This window comes from Mus pahari, chromosome 5 (genome assembly GCF_900095145.1).
Source record: "Mus pahari chromosome 5, PAHARI_EIJ_v1.1, whole genome shotgun sequence".
In the NCBI taxonomy this organism is placed as follows: Eukaryota; Metazoa; Chordata; class Mammalia; order Rodentia; family Muridae; genus Mus; species Mus pahari.
Window position 1 is genome coordinate 132623503 of NC_034594.1, and position 25395 is coordinate 132648897.

At 43.2% G+C, this 25395-nt stretch overlaps 1 protein-coding gene across 2 annotated transcripts in view; it reads left to right on the top strand.

Annotated features, from left to right (window-relative positions):
* Tnr (tenascin R) overlaps positions 1-25395 on the top strand; it is a 406193-nt gene that overhangs the window by 206721 nt on the left and 174077 nt on the right. For both annotated transcript variants that reach the window (XM_021198259.2, XM_029538977.1), the window contains exon 2: positions 3944-4044. The gene's annotated coding sequence lies outside the window, so the exon portion shown is untranslated. The remainder of the gene's footprint in view (positions 1-3943; positions 4045-25395) is intronic.

Consider the following 25395-nt stretch of genomic DNA (forward strand, 5'->3'; position numbering starts at 1 on the left):
GTTGGGCTAATTTTTGCATATAAGTGGGTAAAAAAAAAAATGGAGAATTCATAAACTTTTACATCCTGCACACTGAATCATAGTTTTGCCAATACCAGTTGGTCAGACAATTCCTCCTAAGAAATAGTCATACCTCCATGTCTCAAAGTAGGTGTCTAAAGTAGTAAGCATTCAAGATCCCTCCAGGTAGGAAACTTTGGGAGACAGAGAGACTGAGTCGGATCACCAGTAGCTGCCTGAGGTTCCTGTTTTATTGTGTTGATGACTAAGCACAATTTATTGATCATTCACAATCTGGTCCATTGTTCAGCAACCACCTGCTGGGAAAATTGAGAGGGAGAAAAAGAATTGATTATGCTTTCAGATACTGATTGATTTTGTCTAGAGCTGGTTGGCATCCTTAGAATCAATGGCCATTACTGGAATGTCAACAACAGTTAGCAGTACAGAAGTCCATGCCAGTCAAGTTCAAAGTTTATACGAAAACACCAACATGAACCCTTACTATGAAATCTGAAACCTGAGCAGTGTTTGATTGGTGTGCCTGGCCTGGCAGGTGCCTTTCTTCTTTCTGCTCATGTTTCACCTAAGCCACAGGAGAGACACACTCCAGGCTTTGAGACAGTCTGTGATTGAAGTCAACGTTGTCTCTTGGGCAGTGCTCCCTGCACTGTGCAGATGCTTAGATCCTGGCTGGTCAGTCAGGAAAAGGGAGCACATGTTATGAAGACTGAGCCAAGCCGCTTGGGTAGCTGAACTCATTTTTAGTACAAGAAGGTCAGCATTTGATGAGGAACGGATATATACTGAACATTTTCTGGAAATATTTCTTAGATATTTTTTTTCCTCAAAGGTGAACTGTTACAAGTTGACCTTAGAAAATGCTGGGCATCAGAGAGTGTACAGGTGAACAATGGGAGTGAACAGATGCAAACAAAACACCAAATACAAACAAGCAAACAAAAAACCGTACATACTGGTTCACTGAAGTTGCCCAGTCGGGCGCCCTTCCCTTTGACCTTTGAATATGCCTCTAGTGCCCCTCGCCTCTGGGCTCCCTAGAACTGGAAGGGTTGAGAGCATTTGACAACATGAACCCTGATGTGATATGTACTTCAGCTAAGCCTCTGGGACTTACCACATGTCGATGTGCCTCTGTTATGATGTGCCCTCTTCACTTCCTGTCACAACAATCCTTCTTCTCTCTAGCTATATGAAAAATTTCCCTAAGATAAGGCCATTGTGTGATAACACAGAGCTGTACAACTGGCTAATCCAATTAATTGAACCAATTCATGAGCTAACATGTGTTAAACCACAGGGCTGGTATGTTGGCTTTATGATGAGCTGCATTCTGACAGAGCAAATGTGGTTATGACTGCAGGAAAACTGGCACAATCTAGCTCAAATTCGATTTGACCCTTCCTCAGTCCACTGCTTAAACCATGCTTTAAAAACTGGTTTAACAAGAGAAGAGCACCATGCTAGACTCGCAGTGCCCAATGCATTGGTTCTAACCTTCTAGACGAACTAGCCCTGTATTTGGTGCATGGCTCCAAAAGGAAATTGCCTTACAGTGCTGTAACTGCCTGGTGCCACAGGGAAGACCTCCTTGACAGCAGAGTCTGTGCCTGGTTTCACACGTTTCACATGTCTAAGGGGCTTCACCAGTGACCACAAAAGGAAATCGTCTCACACACCCACATTCTGATAGGACTTATGTAGGTAATACTCTGAATGAGAGTCTAAAAGGATGTGCAGCGATGTGGAGATTGAAGATACATTGCTCAGGGAAGAGGAAGTAAGAGAGCCATGTCATAGAGAAGGAAGGAGATTGCCCTGAAAATTCCTTGATGTATATTCTGTTGGGGTGGGGGTCATGGTGGTTGTATGCTTAGTCAAAGCAAGCTGAATAGAATTTTAGAATGGCTACTAACAAAACCACTCTGTATACCCGTGGTATCTGTGTAATTAGATTTAAATGAGCAAGGAGGAAGGAAGGTATACATTGCTGGTACTAGGAGACACCACCCAGCTCGGCACTGCCCCAAGCAGATACTGGGAAAGGTGGCCCAAGAATCCTCTTCAGCCATAAGGAACTTTTTTTGCCCAAAGTTGTGCCCACCCACTTCTTGGTGGCAGCTCACATGCAAAGACTGATCCAGGTGGGGTCCAAAGGTGTGGGCTTCTTCCCAAAGTGAGGAAGCGCCAGAGGAAGCACTCTGGTCATTTCTGTGACCTCTGTCCCAGCTCAGTCTGAAAACAGAGTGGGAGAAGAGAGTCCACTCTATTAAAGAACCAGCTGGGGAGAAATGACCGGATTTCCCATGTGTATCTTTATAAGGATTCCCTTATACATGCACATCACTTGATAATTTAAGAATATCAAGTGGAGAAATTTGAAACATGAAAAAACATGTTAGTTGAGTGACCTGTGACTGTTCCTATATTTTGTTAGAGAGGCGAGTAATAACAGGCACATTTCAGGTGTTTGGAGTTAAGTGAACTGAACAGAAGAGGATCTCACCAAGGCTTTCAGTAACATTAACATAGTTGGTTCAAAAAAGATTAGACAGCTCTCCCAGAGTGAAGTCACCACACGCCTAGAGGGCAATGGGTGGGCAAAATAGGAGAGGGATTTTAATTCCATGGAAAGAGAGAGTGCTTAATATTAGAGCTATCTGCTCCATGAGTAAAAGGAAAATTCTGGATAGATCCAGGTTTACTCTAAAATCACCTGCACTGCTTCCTTTTGGTGAGCAGGTTGAATTCTAACTGGAAGAGGAAAATACCCACCATGTATACAATCTGTAACCTCTGTCCCCCCCTACAGCAAACCCACCTCTAATGATGCAGGCCCACAGTGCCTGTAGCCCCACTCTCCAGCCCAATCCTTCTAGGACCAGCCAATCTTTACACTTCCTACCCCTGGGGTTCCAGGAAGGCCTCCTGGGAAGGAGTATTCATCCAAGGACAATTTAAATAAGACGCCTAGGTCTTAGCAGAACACTTGCTGCTTCCTTCTTTAGATTGCAACCAATTTTTTGCAAATGCATCCTCTTTAGCCATCTATAAATGAGATCCCTAAGGCTTAGTGTCCCTTTTGGAGTAGGCTTAGTCGCATGTGTGAGCAGGAAGTCCTTGAAGGCATAATTATTGAGCCGCCAATTGACAGATCCTTGGAAACTGGGTAGGGGGTGATCCCCATCCAAGTTCTGCACAGTGCCCCTGATGAAAAAGGGGTGGCAATACCCTTATACGGAAGCTTCCACTTGCAGTAGAGAGCCACTTTAGGGTGACAGTGTGTCTAGCCAGACAGGATTCTTCTGCATCCGTGTGTTCGTTATTTATTGAGCTTTCTTGTGTTAGTATTATGCTTGGACAGGATCCAATAAAGTAGGAGGAGGACAAAGATTCTGACCTTGAGGGCAGTCCAGAAGGTCCTTGAGGATCTGCGGTGATAAGTGGAACAAACAAAGAGACTCTGATAAATGGTACTTACATCATGAAGGAGCGCTCGACGTGAGCCGAAGGCGCTTGACGAGAGCCGAAGGCGTTAAGGGGATAAAGGCAACTCCCGTTTGCGGAAGGCGTTGGATGGGAGGCTTCTTGGAGGAAGTGGCAAATATTTGCTGCTATCAGATCAATTATTTGCACCACCACTTTTAAAGTTGCTGAACTTGTGATATAAAATATATTTCTGGATTTACAATGATTCTGCAGTTTTTACCTCACATGTTTATCATTTTTTCAAAAGGTTGAGAAAAAGAATTAATAAAATATATAAATGAAACTCTGTAGAGAAACCAATCACTTAATAAGCAACAATTTCCTTTCCTGTAGAGAGCTATGTGGTCCGCCTCTAAATTCACTTAAAAGGAAAGAATAGGGAAACTGAGGTTCTCCTCTCAGTCTTAAAGCTACATGTTCATTCCTGTTGCAGGTGTCTGCATCAACTCATTGCTCAGAGGTCGGATCTCATCTGGAGTTAGACTCACAGAGCACGTGGTCAAGAGAAACCATCCGAGAGGACAACATCACGAGGTATTGTGTGCTGTGGACCTTTTCCTATCCATCATGCCAATGGCCAGTTTAAGGCTTTCAGTAGGAATTGCGTATTCCCCGGGACCCAAGACCTTTTGTCACTGAAACAACAGCCTTGGGGATACTCTCCATGAAATGAGTTGGCCAACAGCGTCAGCTCCTCTGGGCTTCACATGGTCCCTGAAATCACTCAAGAAACCAGGTACTAAGATTTTGGCTACTCATAAAATTGTTCTGAAATGCATTTCATGATGTAGTTGGTAATAAAAATGTCTTAGTGAGCTCAGTCCCTCTAAAAGGCTAGACTTGATTCTCAGCCCAGCGTGCCTGTACCAGGCCTGCATGAATCAATGCTAAATTATTCACCAGCCTGACTCTAAAAATTTCAGAGTTCCAAAACCCCTAATAAAGTATTATGAAAAAATATCCATCTCTTTATCTCTATCCATAACTATTTATATGGCTGGAAGAAAACCTGTCGTTTTATTTCTTTTAATTTAAAAGCTTTTCTAATTCCTTTTTCCTACCACATATATATGTCTGAAAAAATTTGGGTTTGAAATAATAACCTCTAAAAAATGGTCCACAGGAAAGGCTCTGAGGGTTCTGAGTTGACAGGCACAATGAATATTTTGCTCCCTCAATAACTTGCATAGGCAATCAAACCTTATTCACCAAATGGAGAAGTTTTCAAACAGGTGTGTCTGTTTTGTTTTTCATTTCTTGCTTTTTTTTTTTATTGTGAAAAGCAACGATGATATTATATCCACCAACCTTCTCTCGCTATTTATTTACACAGTTCGAAAGTGTATTGAGGAAAAACTCATTTTCTTCCTCTGCCCCATTGTGTACTTGCTGTGTGTTCAAGGTCCCTCCCAGCACTCTACAGACACAATGCCTGTCTCCTCTGAAGCTCCATCCCGCTATCTACCCAGAATGCCCTCAGCAGCAGCCTGCCTCAGTTGAGGACACTTAACCATAAAGTATCCCTTGGCCGTTTTCTTTCTTAGTTCTTTGAACTTTCTAAGCCTCAAGAGACTTTATCATATTTAAGCAGGGTGGCAGCCATTCATATTTCAGGGTGGGTTGGTGAATTTGGTGGTTCAAGGCTACCAGCTGAGTGAGATACATATGTCTGCAACCATGCAGAGCCAGAGCAGATTGGACCAGCTGGGCAGTAGAGGGAGCTACCTGTCACAAAAGTGTCCTGTATTTGGATGGACTTACTTACCTGAACTCTACTCTGAGAAAACAGTTGTATATATGAAAAAATAGTGTCAAACCACTTGCACTGGAGAAAGACTAAAACTCACATCCAAAAGACTTCCTCAAATAAAAGCAGTTGATTTGTGAGCCAATTCCTAAGGGTTCAATGCCAGCAGAAGATCCAGAGTCTCTTCTCTACATAGATGGTGAACAAATGACTTAAAAATCTTGCTTTAGATATGAGGAAACCCTTAATGTGGTAAGAGTTCCCCATATCTCCATCCAGCTCTGTCTGCTATCTGAGGCTTTTGCTCAAGGGATTAAAAGGATTCAAGAGAGGCCCCAGGTTCATGAATGAGACCCTAAGTGGTAAAAGACCTAGGATGAGCATCAGGAAGAGACAATACTGAAGACAAGTGTCACCATCACACTTGGAAACAGCAGCATCATTCCCGTGTCTAGTCCCCTGGCCTCTCAGTCGTACCCTTGGAAATGATGCAGGGACTGAAGCATCTAGTCTTGAGATGAGCCTGATATTTAAAGAGGACCCAAAGGATGAAACCAGATTTCATGAGCACAATATCCACTCCAGGGTTATGATCCATTTCAGTCTAGGGCTGGTTGAAGCTGCTGTTCCTAAGGAAAGCCAAATCAAGATGGAATGGAGAAGATTCCGAAAGGCAGATAACAGGGGCCCAGGACAGGGATGGTAGTTTCTGCTGCGTCCCCTGAGGGTAGAACGTCTTAGAAATCTACAGAAATTGATTCAGAGGTAATTCTCAGAACCACCATTTTTCTGGCAGTTATATCTGAAAGCCACCCCCAGGCATAGAAACCAGCTCATCTTTCCCTGCCAAGCCTTGTCACATGCGCGTGGTGGGCCTCTCCAGAGAACATGGCTTATGTAGATTAACTCTCTCTCCCACACACTTATAAATCTCTTTTGCAAATGCTGCTTGGCCTAGACTTCAGAAGTTACCAAACAGAAAGGAAGCCAGGCGACCCCGTGGCTCTTTAGCAATTTAGACCAAGGTAAGCTCACCAGGCTGGGTCAAACTGCCTGGATCAACTTGCTTCTCTCTTACCCTGGGTCCCCATGCATTTGTGAGCAGCTCATTTTAAGAGCTGATTAGATGAGCCCTTAATAACATTAGAACTTAAATGGCCCCAGATAGGCTTTCAGCTTCTTGCCAAATTGAGACAAATGTGATATTTGGGGCACTGAGCTCCCAGCTTCGTGGCTGCTCTGGACTACAGACAGGTTCTGAAGCATTCTGCCTTCTCCCCTGATGCCTGAAGCCTACAAGTGGGTTCGCTTGCATCCTTCAGTCCCCTTTCATCTCTAAGGGGCTAGTATCCTGTCAATGGTCTTATCGATCCTATATTTTCAAGGAAAGTTAGGTTGGTGATGAGGAGCCCAAAGAGTTGTATATTTTCATTTCGATAGTCTACGGGAAATCCTCTCAGTGCCCTCCCCATACTTCCTAGGAACTTTTTTAGTTCAATATAAATGTCAGTAATAGCAGAGTTTGGGTGGATACAACAGAAAATGATAAGACACATGCTTTTCTGTTGCCTGAATATGTAAGTCATGGATTGATTCCTTTTCAGGAAAAACAGATGTGTTGATCAAATAAATAGATAGAACATCCCAGTTTAATACTCTTCTGTAATTTGGGGGGCGGGGCGGGGAGAGGTAAAAACAGAATGGGAAAAGCAAAGAAAGTCAAAAGTGAACAGGAAAGGAATCCCCTGGTATTGAGGTAAACGTATTACAAACAAAACAGGTGGGCGTGTCTTCCCTTTCCTCTATGCTCAGACTAGCTTTGGCATCCCCAGAACCTAGGGAAACTCCTAACTCAAGCTTTTTCATGTTGGATATGGATGGTCGAAGCTTCCTTGGGAATCCACAAGTGCAGCCTACAGCAGAGCTTTCGTCTTTTCAGAGGAAAGGAAACTTGGAGTCACCCTTGCACTGGGATAAGGAGTCTCCTGCTGAGGTGTTTCCCTGAGCAGAACCCAGGAGCCCCAGGAGACAGCAAGGAAGAGGAAGCTGAGGCCTGGGCAGTAGGGTGGACAAACCCATCCTTCCACTGTGGCCCTACAAGTTCCCAGTTTAGCCCAGCCTTCACTCCCAGATCACTGGGTGGTTTCTAGGGCTTTAAACCCCAGCCAGAAGCAGACATCTCAGCTAAGTAGGCATGGCTTGCTTTAGCCATGGGGATTGCAGCCGCTTGGTAGAGGTCAGCACCCCCTGCGATCTCAAACTCCAGTCAGTATGGGCTCAAAGACTGTTTGATGTGGAGGACGACAAAAGAAATGTCAGGGGTCTCAGCCCCTGTGTTCAGCCCTGCACCCCTGAGAAGTTAATCACCCATCCAATTGTGAAGCACTTTCATGGAGAGCACATTGCCTGGAAGGTCACTTCTCATTACAGTGCATTACTAGTGTTGTATCTGTGGTTTTCTCTCACCATCTATGGCTGTGAAAACTCAGTGCTGTTAGGTAAATGAGTTTGCTGGCCAGACCTCTTCCCCTGCCAAACCTTGGGCAGTATACCAAGACTCCGTTTCATCCCTTCCTCTCCTCCATCCCTTGCTTTATCCCGTGTCTCTCTATAAAAGAGAGCATCCCTCTTCCTTGCCAAGGCTCACTTCCCCTACTCAGTCCCTGCCTTATTCCTCTCCCCCAAAGTCTGATCCATCCACTGTCTGTTCCAGTGTCTCTTTTCTTATTTATGTTTTATTCGCTGTAAGCCTTTCCCCCTCTGTTTAAAGAAGACTTGTTTCCATTTAGACAGACAGAAGCAGCTTTCTCTTGCTCCTCTGCACCTCGGTTGCCTTCTCTTATTCTAAGCTCAGAGGAAGAGGGTTCTACACTTACATATCACATCACTTGGTCTTTAACCCCGTGGACAAAAAGAGGTGGCCTAGTCACTCACGCAGTGAAGCCGTTGTGACTTGGCAGAAATACATGTAGTAAGTAGCATGTGCCATGACCAGTGTGCATTCGGATCCCATGCAGGGTAGACTTATCAGGAGATCAAGGATGCCCTACCTCTGCAGTAAATGGCCCAGTACTGGGATAAACGGAGAGGTGATGCTGAATACAATGCAGAGGTGCGTTGAGAGTCACCAGTTGTACCTTCTGGACAGGAGCCAAGCAAGTTGGGAAGGAGGGGGACCCGTGAGGGGGGTAAAACAAAAGAGAGAGCGGATCTGTCTGGGTGGAGTGAAGGGAAAAGGAAGTGAGGTCATTGGGGCCCAGGTAACGTGAAGTGTAGTGGGCACTGTGCCCACCGGGGAAGCAAGGCATACTGAGGGTGCAGATACTCTGTGACACATTAGAAACTTTAACTCCTTGTTGAGAGTAGTGGAAAGAGGGGGTTTAGAGCTAACGCATAGCACAGTCAAATTGCTTTCTTAAGAAAGATCACTGTGGAGCAGCAATGTGAAGGGACATGAAATAGGAAGCTGACCTAACAGTTCAGACAGGATGGTTGGGACCTGAACCCAACACAGCATTGTACCTGGATGAGAGCTCCAGACTCGCCTCCTCCATCCTCCGCAACTACACTGGGATAGATGATGTCTCTTCTGCCCTTAAGCCCCAGAGCATGTGTTGTGCTATTCTTATCGAGCTTACTCGATGTGTACTGCACTTATTGTTCATTTCTGTAATGTCCCTGATCAAACCGTATCGTTCTCTCCCCCTTCGCAAATTACAGTACCTTGCTCACCGTGAGCGCTGAAAGAAAGGTTATGTAGTTGAATTGAATTTTCAAGAGCTTCAAACCATGAATAATTGAGGAATCAGCCATGTATAAGTGCTCATCATTTACATAATTGTGTAAACAAGCTGATAAAAAATTTTTATTTTCCCTACTACTTTTATTATCCCGGAATGCCTAACTTCACAGCTCTCCAGGTTTCAGGGAAATAATTTTAAAAAATATGTTCTGTAAGCCACACAGTTTGCATCTCTCTGGGAAAGGGAAGCAGCTGAAGGGAGGGAACACATGATCACATTGGCTAAACATAAAGCCATGGACAAACATTGAGAACAACATCTCCCGAACAGACAGAATCACAGTGTGCACTGAATGCTGGGAGCCATGAACACAGTCCCAAAGGTCAATGTGCAGATACAAATTGATTAAGCTAAGTGCTTACTGAAATTGCCTTTCAACATACAGATGAGAATTGATCAAAAGCAGGAGTGGTGTCTATGTTGGAAAAGCTCATGTAGACTTATCCGTTGGCACGTATGTCATCAAAGCAAGTTTAAATTATCCATGCTTTGCCCCAGATGAAAATATCTTGTGCTGTAGTTTCAAAAATAGGTTACAAGGAGTTAACTGGTACTTACAGGTTTATGATTGAGTTCCTTTATGTGTAAACTCTGTTGCTTTTCTGTCTACCCTCTGCCACCATGTGCTCTCTTCTCTCTCTCTCTCTCTCTCTCTCTCTCTCTCTCTCTCTCTCTCTCTCTCTCTCTCTCTCTCTTTCTGTGTGTGTGTGTGTGTGTGTGTGTCTCATATATATATTGTCAATGCAAGCTATAGCTTCCTCCAGGAAACAGGGATTGGAACTCTCTCAAGCCTGGCCCACATCTAGCATGTGTACTGAGTGGTTGAGTATGACTGACATGTGAACAACAGAGAAGAGAAGAAGAACATGGTAGTGTGAATTAGATAAAGTGAAAGGCAAGGTCAATGTGGGGAGTTGGGAGGGAGGGGTAAAAGACACAGTTAGCAAGTCTTTGGAGTAATTTTGAATGGAATATAAAGTTTTGTACTTTGGACCACAGACTAGAGTACAGATCATGCTTCCTGTTTTTTTGGAAAGCTTAGGGTTTGGTCAAGAGAGCAATTACAAACTCCTAAGTCATTCAGACCATCACAGTGCATGGCAGAAAATCCAGGAAGCCCAAACAGGACAACTATCAGAAGATGCTTGGAGCTGATGACCAAAGACAACTTCAGAACAGAGGTTGTGCCATCAAGCTGAGCCTTGAATGCATAGGGGAGATAGACTCAGGACGGGCATGTGAGGCTAGCACCTGGGGCTTTGGAGATGTGGGTTAGGGGAGACTGAAGAGGAAGAAGGGAAAGGGCACAGAGGAAAGGTGGACTGTGGTGATGGTGTGGTGGTTTCAGAGTAACCGACATAGCTGCTTTTGTCTCGGTGAGTGCCTGTGCCAACCCTGGGCCAAAGGCCAATGCTGGAGGGAGGCGATGCCTTTGTGATCTGAGTCACCTCTGTGGCATTAGCCCAGAACTGGCCTGCTCTGTCTCTGTGATGGCGCAGGGAGGCAGCCTTTCCTCAGTCTGCTTTAAGAAGGACGTTTCTTACCCTGGTAACCTCACACCTTAAAGAGGGAAATAAAAAAGATAGTTTCTGACACATAGTAATTGCACATATTTATGAAATGCGGAGTAACATTTCACCTCACATATGGACTATGCAGTGATCAGGGTAATTGGTGTACCTATCACTTCAGTCATTTATCATTTCTTTGTCTTGGGAGTTTTTTTAAATCCCTCTTAGAGCAGTTTTGAGACATTTAATTAATGTTTGTGAACCATGGTCACCCTACTATGCTCCAGACCATTAGGAATTATCCTTCTCATCTAGCTGTACTCCATACTTGTCAGCATCCTCTCGAAATCTGCCTCCCACATACCATTCCTGGATGCCAGAAAGCATTATTCTATGCCTTAAAGGGATATCAACCTTCCAGCCTCAACACATAAGTGTGATGTGGTCCTTGTCCTTCTGTGTTTGACTTATTACCATCACCAGACTGGCACTGACACCTGACTTCTTTAGTGATTAGATATAAAGACCCCATGGAAGATCCTCAACAAGTTTTTTCCAGTTGAAGGATCTGGAATCCTTTGCAATGAGCAGAGAGGTGAGTACATTAAGGACAATACACCAGACAAATTTAAAGATAATTCTATGACCTCCTGAAGTATGTTGTAATTGATGTTGTGAAACATTGCTGCCCTGAAAATTAACCATCATGCCACCATCAGCTCCACCCAGATTTTTAGAAAACAAATAATACCGGTTCCACAACATTTCCTGAAACTCTGCCATACATCTTTGTCAAGGTGAACCCTGCCAGGTTCTTCTTTCAAAGCAATTATACCCCAAGATACTTGTTTACCCACACTGGAATGTTAATGATTTTAGTAGATATTTTGCTATTGTCTAAGAGCCATTGGAAGAAGTTTATACACAGAGGAGATGGAGAAATGATGATGGAAGAGAGGGAAATGGATTTAGGAATTGGTATTCCTCCAGAAAAGGCAGAGCTAAGGGTAAGTATTGTACATGGATAGATTTGGTGGATGGTCTGGAGAGCTACCAGGTAGAAAATATAGTCATTGGGGTGGGGGAGTAGGGGGTGAGGGTGGGGAGAGGTGGGGGCAGCAAATCTGCTTGAGCAGCCAAGATCTATTCTAGCATTTCTGTTGACCATGTTCAGGGGCCACCCAAGAAAGCTTAGCCTCACTTCAGCCCGCAGCCAGAAGGAGGAGTCGCGCAGATCAGGGATATTTGTGAGCCTTTGCCAGACAGTGGGCAAGCTCATTCTTTGTGCAGAAAAGTCAGACCCAGCCACAGAAACACCACAGGAAGTGTTCATCAGACCTGGGGAGGAAAGCTCCCAGCGATCACTCCCATAACTGTGGCCACCGGCCAAGGGACGGCTGCAGTTTCCTGCTGAGTCAGCAGAGAGCCCTAAAGTCAGAAAATGATTTAAGAACTGTAATGATGAGAACCCTGATAATCTGCTACCGGAATGCGGGCACAGTGAATGTTCAGTCTAGAACTTTCAGAATCATTTCAGTTCAGGGGGGATTTAGGGCCCCTAGAAGTTACAGTTTGTGAATATTGTCCCTATTCTAAGTGCTGCTTGGGTTACTTTATGTTTTATACTTCATATTTATTCACTCATTGTACCTCCCAGTAACTGATAGTACAGGGCACTGTTATTATTTCCATTTTACAGCTTAGAAAACCAAGGTCTAGAAAAGCCTTAATAAATAATTTCCCTAAACCAGGGAGTGGCAGGTCAGAGAATTAGACACAGAAGTGTCAGTTCAGAGTCCTTTCATATAAGCACTGCCTTGGATAATCATATAGTCAGGCACCACCATGGCAAGTGGGCTGCTCTTTGTCATTTGAGTCTTGTCACAGTCAGCTTCGTGAGTACATATATCACTAGTGCAATAAGAATTTCTGTTAAGGGAGTGGTCATGACATAGCTGGTGGGAAAGAGGCCCTGGTTCCTCATGGGAGCAGAAATTTGTTCTGGAAGGGATGCAGGATCTTGTATCAGAGTACCCTAGCCCTTTAATCAAGGATTAGCGCTGGATATAATGGAGCCACCGTAACTGAAGAATGATAAACATTGAGATAATGGCCAGAGGAGGGAAGAGCAGATGTATCCTTAGGTGGTAACAGAATGAGAGAGTGTATTGATGAGAGTTTCATGTGATCAATGCAACAAAAATTGATGGTGAGTGTGAGGATACAGGAAGAGTAGTGATGTATGTGCTCAACCATCAGCAGCTCACAACTAAATGAGCAAAAAAAAAACCCGGCACGCCATACCAGAGCACCAGAAAAAGGATGACCCTGACCGCTTTGAGGAAGACACTGAAGGTCCATCAAGGTGGTTCATAGGTGAAGGTATTTGTTGCCAAGTCTGATGGTCTGAGTTCAAGCCCTCCAGTCTGTATAGTGGAGAGAACTGACCCCTCCCTGGGGCACGCATTCATCCCTGAGCCCTCTACCTACGTGATTCTGAAAAATGAAAGAAGACATTGGCAGTTAGATATCCTTGAGTAAGGCCACTGCAAAAGAGGCCTGCCTGTTCGGATGACTTGTCTTGAAGATGAGCATCATTGCTGTTTGGTGTGGAAGGAGATCTAAGAGTGGAGGAGTGAGCTCTAAGTAAGAGTAGCGGAGGAGATGGTGGAATTACTGTGGAAAGTGGCCGATCTTCTGCAGTTAACATTATCATGGGTCATTTGATGAAAGAAAGGAAAGGACTTCTAACACTAATGGAGATGTTGGGGTACATGTCTAGTATATAATGGGAAGGCCCGGAGCTTTATCAAAGGTGGCCAGGGTCTTACATTGGAGAGGGGGTGGATAAAGATGTTAAAATTGTTATGGGAGCAATTATGATTGTAACTGAGGTGATAATAAAGATAATGGACCTGTAATTGAAAAGCTGGTGGCTGTAAAGGAGATGGCGAGGGCAACTGAAATGTAGAGGGGGTGATAAGAGAGGTAATGGCAGCTGTGTGAAAGGTAATGGAGTTCTAATGTAGATGGCGCTAAAAGGTAATGGAGTTGTAATGATGACTACGGAGGTGGGGGAGTGATGATCATCTTAATGGAAATAAGAGGGATGTGTGATGCAGGCGAGAACCGTATGCAGAGCATCCATCACCACGGCTGAAGCTGTGGGTGACTAGGGAAATAATGACCAGCTGCACCCCAAATCCTCATTAGAGCAGGAGTTCTAATGGGCCCTGGGCAAAGATAATGATCTTAATGGAAACACGGATGGCTACACGAACATGGAGAGCTTGTGATGGCATTTGCAGCGAGAGTGGGAGAAACCAACAGGGAATGGGGCTTGAGGGCAAATGCACATGGACCCTCAGGTAGGTCTCATGTGTGAGGTGAGGTATCTGAGGGAGTTTACTAGGATCTTGCTTCACACAGCTTCTCTTGCTTATACCAGGCATGTAACACACTCAAAGCCAGTCCAGGATATACAGACCTGGCCGAAACATCGATTTGAGTTTACATCCTAAAATTTGCTGTTAACATAGGAATGATAACACGCTGGCTCATATATAGTACTTCTGTGAGCAGATGTGTAAACAAGTCTGGAAACTGTGTAAGTTTTCTGGAAAAGTAAATGAACGAAGCAACTGACTATCTTCTCTCTCTCCATATATATTTTTTCTACCTATTATTTATGAATCATTTATCTATTATGTATCTGTCTATTAATCTATCATCTACCCACTCACAGGCACACATGCAACTACCCGCACACAGGCACGCCACTAACACTCCTTCTATAGAGGACAGCAGCTACTCATTTCTCCAGGGCTCAGTGCTCGACCCTAAGTTCTCTGATGAGGAAGAGCGACCGTGGCAGCTTGTGCTGTTCTTCTGTTTTAAGCTCTGGGAAGGAACTAGGGAACTGCCACTACTGCCTGTACTGCTTCGGGAAGAAGCCTGGGGGAGGGACCGAAGGTCAACCAGCTAGGCATAAATGACCCCGGAGCGTACCAGGCATCTGGAAGGCAGGACCAAGATATAGGCTTACTAAAGAACCAGAGACAGTTAAATAGATCCATCGCCTACCCCAGGAGATGTGCGAGGAATCCAGTTGTTTTCTGCCTCTGGAACCAACAGCATCAAAACCAATGAGAAAGGTAACTACAAATATTCAGACTCCTGAGACTGGTCACAGGGGTGGAGGAGATGGGGACTGATTCTGTACTTTTAAAACTTGCTATGGAAACGTTACTATTTTTCTACAAGGGGCCAACCTATATTCCGTATATGGTTAGAGAAATGGTGAGGAAAGCATATTTCATGACAATATGCTTGAGTGGCTTTCCCCTAACAGTAGGATTTGATTATCCTCGACTGCCTGCCCCTTCCCCTCAGCCTGCATACAAGGTTCTCTGCCCAGTGAGGAATCACAAAACTGGCTTAAGCAATCTTCCAGCAGCAAATGATTTTAAGAATGCCAAATGGTAAATGTTAGCACGGGAATCCTACTTTTTCCAGAATGGAAGAACGAAGCAGTACAAGAACTAAAATCTGTGTCAGGGGCGTAGGAAGGAAAATGTCCAAATAGAGATTCAAATTACCTCTAATTATGGGGATGGATGTGGATTATCGAGGGGAGGGCTTGGCACCTTCAGGTTATATTTGAAAGTCTCTCCTTACCAGCCTTCAGATACACTGGTTTGCTCTTCCAGATACTCAGATTAAAAAGTGCCAAAACCATAGCAAGATTCAATTTATGTTTCAAGAAGTGCAGATCGTCTCTGCCCTTAGTTGGCACAGAGGTTGTACACATGTCTCAATCAAAGCTATTTAAAGGAGGGAATAATTGCTTAACAATGTATTAAAACTAAAACTATGCTTTCCATTCCTGAATGAAACAATAAAATATTTTTCAACAGCCCATGTCCCAATCCTTCCTCATCCTTCTAAACTCCACTCTTCCCCACATCTGCAGTGTACCAGGAGGTTCAAGTACAATGCCATAGTTACTTAAGCAGACAGTTTCAGGTCCTGTTGTTGCTCCTTTTTGCCTTAGAGAAAACCAGAAATGTATCCTTCTCCTCCACTGAGGATTAAGCAGTTCAGTTCTACCTGATCTACTAGGAATCTCTCAAGAGAATGAGTTCACATGCAGGGTCCCTCCCCCTCTTTGCCTATCACCCCTTTTATGGGGTGCCGACCACACAGTCCTTCTTAAAACATATTATTTTCTCAGTGATGCTTACCTATTGCTTAAGAATCAGAACCTTTCCCCTGAGCTGTGTTGTCATTTGTTAGCCGCTAATTGCTCGTTAACCTCTCAGGTACCTCCTGGAAGCCAGGACCTCGCTTCTGTTTGTCAGGGTGGTTCACTGGGTCCCCCTTTAATAAAATTATAATGTCAGGAAACAAATCATTTATATCAAATACAGCCCCATGGCTTCCGCTCATGTTAATCATTTCAGGCAGGTGCTATTAGGTAATTCAATCACTGGGCTACGCAAAGCTACCACCGAATTAATGAAGAATGAACTCAAATTCTAAGAAGAGATTTTCTGAATAAATGACTCTGAACAAAAATGTGGAGCCAGGCTTGTAATCACAATACACGGCAATAATATAAAATGCATGTTAAGTATAGTCTGGTCCGTCTCGGTGAATAAAACTCTTTAGGAGTCATAAGAGCATATTGTGGCCACCACCAACAATGTTTAGCCTTCCACACCTTTTCTGACACTTCCTAAAGAGCAACATAAGCCAAGGAAATCTTGAAAAACTCACTTCACCTTGGAATGTTGACTTATGCCCACGATAAGGCTTTCCTTTAAAAGAGCGTTTGGGTCTGCATCCCCATTCAGGTTCTGGAATTCTCTTCCCTTTGTCTAGCCCACCTGTATGCACCCCTGCCCCTGGGATACTCTGCTCATAGCCACCAAGGAAGCTTTATGAACCCCACATATGACTGCGCTACTTTGCTTAACTCTCTCCAATTTCCTTCATATCCAATATCCTTGCTGTTCTAACAAGTCACACACAACAATTGGGGATCGGACTTCTTCTTAACTTTCCAGCCTGATCTCATAATAGTCACTTAGTGGAGTACACACATTGGCTCACCCAATCCTGAGTAGCTGCCTTCTCTCATAGAACTATGCTCTATCCCCTGCAGGAATGCCTGCTTGAATCTAATTCTCATCTGTAAAGGTTATCACAAACATTGCCTCCCCTTCTCTGACTCCTTCTCTACCCTATTCTTGGATTGAATTAGGACTTTCCTCCATGATTCCTGAGCACCCGGGAGCAAAACTCCAGTATTGATCTGAGCACTTGGCACTATAACCCTTGAGGCATAAGCCTCTCTCTAAATATCCTGACAGCTCCTTGAGAATAAGACAGCCTAGCATTTACCCATACGACGTGGGTGCTAAGCATGTGGTACATGCATAATAAATGTATGATGAATGAAAGAGCCAGGGATGGAGTATACAAAACCATGACTGAATAAATGAGAGAACTCAACAGCGTGATTTATATGAATTCTAGGAGCCACACGTCGGTATATACTCAGTATATATCTCAGTATATAGTCTTTTCATAACCCAAAATTCAGTTAAGGGAGACTTAGCCCAGAACACGTGCGTCTCCAGACAGCTAGAGAAACCATCACACCATCTTTACCCTTATGCTCTTCCATGAATATAAATGATCCCACAGCCAGCATGGGTAGGGTTCCTCCCTGCATGGGGAAACTACTATTAGCACTGACCCCCGGGTGACCCTGGGCTGCTTTTCTGTAGCCCAGGCTTCTCCCCAGCTCTGTATACAGAGCATTTGGTGTTCACAGCACTCTGGTCGCCTGGCATTTGTCATGCTGTGCTTCATCAGAGAGTTAATCAGGTTTGAGTTTTTAACAATGTGCTCACTTGTCATGCTCACTTAACTTAAAATCAAGCCTGCTCAGGCATCAGTCAGTTCTGTTCACTCAGTCTAATAGTTTGGGCATCTAAAACTTTAGAATTTATCACCAAGGAATACTGTACATCTTGACCATACACACTCTTGTCCATAAATCCTTTTATCTGGTTGAAGTAGTTCAGGTTTAGTCAATGCTGCCATGGAGAAAGTGTGTGTGTGTGTATTAACTCATCTTGATATCAATAACACATGGCCACAGATCTGGGAGCTGCAGACAATACACACTCATTATCTTGTGGTTTGTAGATCAGAACTTAGACGAGGGTCTAAGGCAAGGTGTCAGAGGGGCTACATTCCTTTTGGAGGCTCTACGGTAGACCTGTTTCAGGGCTTCCCTCAGCTTCTATAGTTGCCCACATTCCTTGGCTTGTGCCCTTCCTTCCTGTCCAAAGCCCGCATTGACTGATGGAGTCCTCTTTCCATTGCCGCATTGTAACTTCTTATGTCTACATCTACATTAGAGGATTCATGTGACACATCAACACTACCCAGCTAGTCCAGGCTCATATTAATATATTGACAGCGAACTAGCTACCTCAATTCCTCCTTTCCATAAAAATTAGCATATTTGTAGATTCTTAGAGTTATAGTGTGGGTATTTTGGGGGCTATCTCTCTCTCCCTACAAACAATCTGTATGCCTCTGCACATATGAGAAAGGTCTTTTATTCAACAGCAGTGTTTCAATGTGGACTTTCTACCAGCAATGTTAAAGACACATAGAAGCTTGCTTGCAATATAAGCACAGACTCCATCCCAGCGTGGGCATAAGGAAAGGCTAATGGGAGGGAGAATGGGCATTATTTGTCTTTCTGGGCCTCTATCCCTCCACTTAAGGGAAGATAAATTTCAGAAAAATCACAACATATTTGGTGGATATCCATATTTGAAAACTTTGACTTTGAGGGTCTGATTAAGATTTCAGAGTATTAAAATAAACTATTATATTTTGTATTTACTTGGGTGTCAATACCATGACGCACAGGTAGAAGTCAGAGAACAACTTGTGGGAATTGGTTCTTTCCTTTTGCCATGTGGGATCATGGGACACAAATCCAGGTCATCAGGCTTAGAGACAGATGCACTTACCTGCTGCACTGTCTTGGCAGGCCCATTTTTAAGCTTGCAGGGGAACACTAACTTTAGTGAAATCTTTGAGCTTGACCCTTTCCAAGTTATTCAAAATATCCAGAGGTGTGCAGTTCTACCCAAAAGGTGCTTCCACTTCTAAGGCGTTTCAGTCCTTGTGAGAGAGCTCAGGGACCTGCCACATGCTTCTCCCTTGAGTGAAACAATTCTTTTACAGGGATATCTTTCCTAGAAGTGGATGCCAAATCTACAAGTGTTAAAACTGTACTTTGAATGAAAGCCCACTACCCTCTACCCTTCTAAGTCCAAGATTGTATCTCACTCATCCTATAGCTGTATGTGGTACCTGGTACTATACCTGGTTCTGACTGGCTTCCTGCGTGTTTGTTTACTTAGGAAAGAATGAGAATCACTGCCTCCCCCCAACCCCCAGCAAAGTGACACCAATAAATGCTTAAAGAGAAGGCAGCTATTACCAAGAAATGATGCGAAGAGACAGCCCCTAAGTTCAGAATTGCAGTACCTTCCAGGAAGGAGGGTCTACAGTCTCTTTCTTCTGGGTCCCAGTAAGAAAAAGAACTCCTAGAGACTTGATGAGAAGTCTAGACCAGGAGTGGAAAGTATGTCTTCACAGCTCACAGATAAAATTCTCCTTTGGACCTCCTTCCTCTTGGTGTTCTGTCTGGTCAGACCCACACTTCTCACTACAAGATGTGCCTCAGTCATAGGAACAGGAAGTATTACTTCTCAAAGGTGGTGACTAGTACCTGTCCTAAATACACACAGGGAGAGAAGGGCATGGAATCTTCAGGAAGGTTTATTTTAATTGTAAAAAATAAGACTAGACTTTACAATTCTTCAGTCTGCTGTAAAAGCAATATTGTAAGGCTCAAATATCTTTATTATGATAATATTTTATTCTAAAATGTGTTTTCTGGCTTCTACAATAATAAAAAATAGTTTGGGCATGACAGTCGCCTGGCATAAATGAAAACACAGGGTAATGAAATGGCATTTTATAAATTTCAACTGAAGCAAATATTTGACATGCTTTATTTAAATTAATTTGTCGTGCATGCTCTTCTATTTTGACAGCACTGAGATTTGTTTTATTGTGGCTCTGCTGCATTGAGCTCTGGGGATTGCTCTAAAGAAAGAGAGGCTGAGGGGTCTAGGGAGACCTGATCCCAAGGAGGAACACACTGACTCTGTTGGAAGTATAGCAGTTTGAAGCATTTGGGGTGGGGGATTATTTAACGAGACTGCTCCATCCATTTTGCAAGGCAAGGCTAAAATGCTCATCTCTCTGTTGATGTCATGTTTGCCATATAAAAACCCTGATTCATTTGGTAGTTTGCAGTAAGTCACAATGCCCATTATATACATTGTAAACTGAACATTTTCACATGTATACTGTAAAAATTTCTTTATCAGCACACCAGAAAAAAAAAAAAAAACGGTCTGCCAGTTCTAAAATTATTACTGCATTGCTCACTTATTGTTGGTATATGTGTGGGTGGCTCGATGGGTGGATGTAAGGGAAAGGGCTATACATGGTGAGAGGAGTCTGAGAACTTCTGTGGATACCTCAAATTACATATGGTAGCAAGCCCTAGCTATTCATTGTGGTTTTGATTTTGTCTGTGTGTTTGCTTGTGGGTTTGGGGGTTTTGTTTTGTCTTTGTTAGGTTGGTTTTGTTTGTTTGTTTGTTTGTTTGTCTTGAGTATGTCCTATGGCATTGCCACAGAGAACTGGAGTTAGTCTACCCCTACTTTATAGCTTGATGCATCCTGCTTTGTATCACTACTCCAGCACATTAAAACAGTGAGGGTTATTTGAACAGCAGCCCAGTGATATCACAACAGCAGAACTGATTACACACAGTTCAGAAATGAATAACAAGACAGTAGCTTCTGCAGCTTGGATACTCTGGACAAAGTGATGATTCATGTCCTGGATAAGATAGATCTAAGTAGAATGAGATTCCCTCATGCCGCTCAAAATGATGTACAATTTAACACAGGAGTTGTTGGTTTTTGGAACTTTCCATTTAACATAGTCAGACTTCAGTTAGCCATAAAAACTGAATCAGAAAGCAAAATCTTGGATAATAAGAGCCATTTTATTTTCCCCTTCAGAGGGAAATCAAGACTGATAGTTTAATTAATTTACTACTTGGCCCTTAAAAGGATATGTGAACAAATGATTAGACTTATAGAATAAATTTGAAATTAGCAAATAATATTGTTTTGATTTGAAGTTCCAGATTGCTATAGTTGGACTGGAATGTCCCCTAAAGGTCCTTGGTATTTAGCCTGTGGTGTCACTACAGGAATTGAGGAAACCATTAGACAGTGGGATGATGAAGAGGTCCTTGTATCACTGGGGCATGCCCTGTAGGAAGATTGTTGGAGCTTATTCCTTCCTTTCTTTCTTTTATACCCTGGCCACAATGTGAGTGATTCCTTAGTACCACATGCATCTCATTGCTACAGTTAGTGTGGCAAATCAGTCATGGGCTGGAGTTTCCAAGACCATGACACAAAACAGACTTCTTCTCTTTATACATCTCTTTATACATCTTGTGTTTTTAAAAATAGTAATGGGTAGCTGATTAATATATAGATATCAATCCATTTTTTTTTGTATAGAACATTGAATGAATAATTTGTAGCTCCAAGTAAGAGCTTTCTAACCATGGTAGAAATATACTGGAGCAGCTATATTTGATTATAGTTATTCCCTGCATTTTGAATCCACTAACCTGGAACATTGAGACTTAGCCTGACAGCGGACTTGAATAAATAGTGAAGATGCTGATAGGCATCGTGTACAAGGTCACAGTCACCTCAGGATAGAAGTTGCAATCTGGTTAGGGGTCATAATAAAATAACACATATACCTTCACACATTTGTTTCTTTGTTTGTTTGTTTGTTTGTTTGTTTGTTTGTTTGTTTGTTTTTGAGGCCCTGGAGAATCAAACCCGGGGCCTTATACATGCTAGGCAAGTATTCTACCGCTGAGCTACACTTCCATCAACTTCCATACATCTTGAAAGTAAGTTGTATCTCCTTCAGTTATTACTTTTGGGTACAGGTGTTCCCAACCCCAAGATCAGATTCACTTAAAAGATGAGGCTATAATTTATAGACAAATTAACCTGGACTCAGGAGTCAAATACAAGTATGTTCTTTATATATAATATTATATATTATAAACATGTATAGCATTTCCTTAAGGACTTAAACACAGACAGAAAAACAGAGAGAGAAAGATGGAGAAAGAGAGATAGAGGGACAGAGACAGAGAGAGACAGAGAGGGAATATAATGCCTGTCTATGTTGCTCTATTGTTTGGAAACTTTAGCTTCAATCACATGACAAAGAAGGAAATTTTAGAATCCTCTTTACAGTGGTCCATGAACCAGTATTCTATGCCATGCAAAGCATCCATTCTTTATGAGTCATGCAGAGTTCAGTGCTTGCCTTTCAAACCAACATCAGGAAGTCTAAAATGTTAGCACCTCTGGTTTACTGTTTAGTCAAGTCAGAGTCAACTAGAAATGATTTCTTCCTAGAAGCCTGCTGTCTGTTCCTGGCTTTTTGTCACCCTAGGGTCAATCATGAGATGTGAGGCATTTTGGAAGTGCTATGAACAAACTCTTGAAAACAAGTGTGGAGGGAAGGAGGAAAGAAGTTCTTCAGATGCCCAGGCAACTGTGAAATAACGAGAGGAGATAAAAGCCAACAAACTCAGAAGGCAGTGGGAAAAAAAAGAAAAAAGAAAGAGGAAAAAACACCTCAAAGCAAAAGAGTACAGTGGATTACACTTTTCTCAAAGACAACCTGAGAACAGACTTTGTTATCCTGAGACTGTTTTCTCCCATATAGAGATCACAAAGAGGAGGCAATCAGCTCTACAGCTAGTTCAGTTTTAGGAATCTTACCAGATAATTGAAAAGTGTTCATGTATGGGTAAAAAAAAACCCACGTCTATGATTATTAAATAATAATATAATAATATTACTAACTAGAGTGGTAAATCATACTTTCCTGGGAAGGTCCAGAAAACAAGGATCACTCAAGAACCAAAGTAACCTCCCCAGTGCGCGCGCACACACACACACACACACACACACACACTCACGTAGAGCACAAGTGTGCCCAATCATGCCAGCATATGTGGAAGTAAGAGGCTAATGTCAAGATTTCTTCCTTAATTCCTTCTCCACATTTGTGTAAAACATTATCCTGTGTCTTCAGGACCTTCTGGTCTCTACCTGCTCAGGACTTGGGTTGCAGATACATATCATCACACCTATTTTTATGTGGAACCTGAGCTCAGCTCCTCATGCCTGTGCATTAAACATTGACTCTTGAGCCATTTCCCCAGCCCCACCAGTTAATTTTTAAGATATAGTATCTATATATAAAGATTTTAATTTCAGAGGAAGAAAGAAACATAACAACATAACCCCTTTCTACTCACTCACTCACTGATATGGTGCTATAGAAATATGAAGGTAGAGCAAGCAGGGAACAGCTTAGTATAATTATCTGCTAATTATCCATTTCCAAGTAGTAAACAGTATCCTAAAACTTCATCTCTTGTGCCAGTTTCTAAGGGCTGGAAATCTGGAAAGACCTCAGGATCCCTTGAAGGATTTTATATGGGTCTGTAGGCATCTCAGGATCCAACAGTAAGAGGATCCATCTCCACACTCCCTTCCGAGGCATGTGAGAAGCCTCAGTTTCCGCTACACAAGCCTCTCCACAAATCCTGCTTTGCAATTGACTAGTGGGCTCCACTACAGTTGAGAGAGAGAGAGAGAGAGAGAGAGAGAGAGAGAGAGAGAGAGAGAGAGAGAGAACAAAAGCCTTTTTCAAAAAATTGGATATTTTATTTACATTTCAAATGTTTTTTTTTTCTTTCCAGGTCTCCCCTTCTGAAATCCCCTATCCCATCTGCCCTCCCCTGCTTCTATGAGGGTGCTCCCCCACCCAGCCACCCACCCACTCCCATCTTCCTGTCCTAGCATTCCCCTACACTAGGGCATCAAACACCCTCAGGCCCAAGGGCCTCTCCTCCCACTCATGTCCATCAAGGGCATCCTCTGCCACATATGTGGCTGGAGTCATAGATTCCTCTTTGTTTGGTGGTCCAGTCCCCAGGAGCTCGAGGGGGGTTGTCTAGCAAGCCCCAGCTTTTTTATAGCCCAATCCTAGAACTGCTATGCTATCACTCTTGAGAAGAGAGACAGTTAACCAGGTCCATACTCCAGGAAAAGAAATTATTGGAGAGTGTGAATACATAGCGGTGAGATCATTTAAGGTCCCTCGTAAAGGTTGTCACCCCCAACAATCAAACTGTGTACTTAAGGCAGGTTCAGCAGATGACAGCCAGAGAAGCCAGCTCCTTGCTTTTGATCAATAAAATTGTCTTGACTCACAGGCACACATATTTGATTACCTGTCGACTACAGCTGCTTTTGTACTACAACAGTAGAGTTAATAGCTGTGGGAAAGACTGTGGAAACCGTGCCTTTATAGTACCTGTTGTCTGAACATTCACAAGAAAAGTTTTGCAGAACTTTGCTCTCCAGCAGAGCATTTCGAATCCAGGCACGCCACCTGGAGAGCCCGAGAAAGTCTGGGGCGGTGCGATCCAGTCAAGTTGAGTAGGACCTGAACCCCTGCATTTATCATGAACTTCCAGGTAGTACTGATACTGCTGGTCAAGGACCACACGGTGAGTGGCAAGGTTGCCGTGATCCACACGGAATAAGAAAGCCTTGGTTAGATATAGAGGACCTTAAAGAAATGAGAAATGGCATGAGAAGAGCTAATAAAGAAAGGGGGTAGTTTCAGAAATGATGACAAGAAAGTCAAATTGCCTGAGTGGTCATAGAATACACAGCCCCATCCTCTCCATGATGAGTGGTTGGAAAACTACCATACTTGGCCCTTAAATGGAGAGGCTAACACAGAGAAAGAAAATAATAGTGCTTGAATCATCATGTTTCTAGATATAGTCCTTTTGAAAGGGGGCAAAACTATAATAGATTGTGTATATACTAAAATCACTAGAATTATAAAAGAAAAAATGATAGAAATAGTAAAATGAACCATGACAGAGGATTTATCTATCACTTGCTTCTCATCACTGGTACTGGAACAGAAAGTAAATTAAACAGCCTGTCCTCTCTCAGGATGGTCGTGAGTGGAGATGAGTAAATACCCTGGAGTCGACACACTCTGATTAGTATTTAATACAAGTATTTCCCAGGTGCTGCAGGAAAACAAAGAAATAAGTGGGTGTTGAAGAATGAATAGGAGTTCATTATGCTTGGTGGGTGCAGAAAGCATCTGAGACTAAGGAATAGGAGGTGGGGAGGGGGAGGAGTAGAGGCTGTGTCAGATGGAGGGATGGTGTTGTGTAGGCTCTTTCCTCTGAGTTTCAACACACACTTCTGGAGGAGGAGGGAGCCTCGTAAGGCTCTGGAAGCTAAGAAACTCACAAGGTTCATGAAGTTACAGGATCCACAGTCTTTCCCAAAGCTATAAAAGCAGCAAACAATTGCTGGGAGGAGAACACTGGAGGGAGCTGCTTGCAAATTGTAGAGAGAGATCTAGGGATAGAGCTTCCATGAATCATTGCCCGTGCTCGGGTGGGCTTTCTAGTGTGCAGATGTCTTTGAGATACCTATTTTGATGTAGCTAATCCCACACCAGCATCCTTCTATGTAACTTAAATAAACTCATT